Here is a 2,500-nt window from a genome sequence, read left to right on the forward strand (position 1 = left end):
GCGCGGGGGTGTCGGGGCGCATCTACGGGGCTCACTCGCGCGGGCGCCACACTTCCGGGGGGCGCCCCAGGTGGGGTGCCAACTTTGGCGCCCCCGACTAAGGGGCCGCCCCCACTGCGGTTACACGCTTTACGACCACCCACCCGCGTTCCCCACCCCAGGGGGCATGCGAATCACCCGCCAGGGGCGTTCTGGGACCGAGGGCGCCGCTCCGGCACAAGGGGGAGCCAAAACGCCCCGAGTTCCCCCGCGGCCACCTCGACACCTGGGCGGGCGGCGAGGGGTGTCCTGCGATCGGGGTGGGGAGCTCTACCAGAATCACCCGCCAAACTTCACCGGGGGCGTCTCCCGGCGCCCCTGCGCTCGGGTGACGAACAGCGCCCCGGGCTATCCCGGGCGCCCTATGGCGTCCACCTTCGATCGGAAGGGTGATCTCGACTCGGGCTGAGGCGGGCCACAACAATCCGCGGTCACATCGGAGCCGTCCAGGCTAACGAGGCCCCGGCTCACGGGTAACCCATGGGGCTGGACCGGGAGTCCGCCGTTAAAGAAGAAAGAAATGTAGTGCAAACCAGAACCAGTTTTTTTTATTTATTTTATAACTCGACTAATAATCGTCACAAAATTATAAACTTGGTACCTACGGATAGCCCTGGGCCCAACCTAATACAGGATGTCCATAACTATGCGCTAATTAAATAATTAATGGGTATTAAGGTCGGTCTTAGTAAATTGCTATATAAAGTCTAAGACCAGAACCAGTATTTTAAATTTATTTTATAACTCGGCTCCTAATTGTCACAAAATTTAAAAATTGGTACCTATGGATAGCCCTCGGCCCTACCTAATACACCGTGTCCATAACAATGTGGTAATTAAATATTTACTGGGCGTTAGGGTCGGTCTTAGTAAATTGCTATATAAAGTCTATATAAAATTTTACGAATTTAAAAAAAAAATTCCTACCGTCAAAAATAGCGACGCCTAGACCACCACACCTGTTCTGACGTTAAATCCTACTTGCACACACGTGTGGGAATAGATTAGATATCATCTAGAGATAGAATTCCTAATTATTTAATTAAAATAGAGACTCTAGATTTAATAGTTGTGTCATAGTTACATTAAGTCGAATTAGCGAAGCGGAGGCGGGAACTAGATTCTAGATCTAACACTTCGATTGCGATGAAAAAAAAATAGCTTTATTTTAAGGCCGACAAGGCAAATACGGTTTAATTAATATTAAAGAAATAAGTCCGAACACCTACCTTAAGCGAATCATCTACACAACACATGACTAGAAATAATACACGTCCACACGAAGAGCGATTGAAACGGTGACTGCAACGGTGAAAACTTGTACGACGGAAACATGGCGCCTAGGTTATGCCTACTTCCGGTCTGATGAAAATTTTTAATTCATTTTAAATTTTGCGCTCTATTTCGTCCGCGCTTGTCCACTTAAACTCTACAGAAAAGATAGTCTATATAAAAATAATTCCTAGAAGACAATTTTATGAGAGATCACCCACATTTATTTACCCTGCCTGTCTACCTTAGGGTTAGAGTTTGAATTTTTCTAGATTCAAGCCAAATATGCCGTGTCGATTAAACGACGACGTACATAACAGAGCGAAGACAATGAATGGTTCCTTAATTAACTATAATTACGGTCCTAATACAACTACAATTCACCATAGTACTAATATGTATGTGTATTGTTGTTTTGGGAGTTCTGTCATTACATTTTAAATTATAAAAAAAACGGGTTTACGATACACTTCATTACGCCGCCGATCGTGGTTTTAGATTTAAATTTGGTCGGATTCGGTTTATTATTAATTTATATAATACTTTATACATACTTTAATTCATTAAATACATTTATCTATGTATTTATTTCATTAGTTAAGTATTTGTTTAACTAAAAATTATCAATTTAAGGCATAACAATTACAGAAAACGATTGTATTTGAGATAAGTCTTATCGAACCATTTAGTAGCTGGGTCGGTTTATTATTAATTTATCTAATACTTTATACATACTTTCACTCATTAATTACATGTATATATGCATTCATTAAATCATTTAAGTATTTATTTCATCAAAAAGTATCGATTGAAGGCATAACACTGATAGAAAACGATTGTATTTGAGATAAGTCTTATCGAACCATTTAGTAGCTGGTTCGCGGGTCGGTTTTATTCCTTAACTCTAGATTTAAGTCTATCGTGTTTAATTTCAATTTAATTTATCACAACTTTTAGATTTTGTACTAGATTAAGCTACATTGAAGCTTATTTTTCACTATTTAATCAATAGAGGATATTATATAATATTTTTAAGTCTAATATTACGCAGCCGTTTGTTAAATCTAGTTTTACAACGACGACTCGCGCGATTTCGGTTTGGTTTTAAAACTTAAGTTCATTGATTCTTAAAATATATATTCCAGTTAGAATAGAACTGAATACGTACCACATGATGTATACACACGTT

The sequence above is a fragment of the Physella acuta genome, unplaced genomic scaffold (genome assembly GCF_028476545.2).
Source record: "Physella acuta isolate Inbredline_101_S28 unplaced genomic scaffold, ASM2847654v3 ptg002670l, whole genome shotgun sequence".
Lineage (NCBI taxonomy): Eukaryota > Metazoa > Mollusca > Gastropoda > Physidae > Physella > Physella acuta.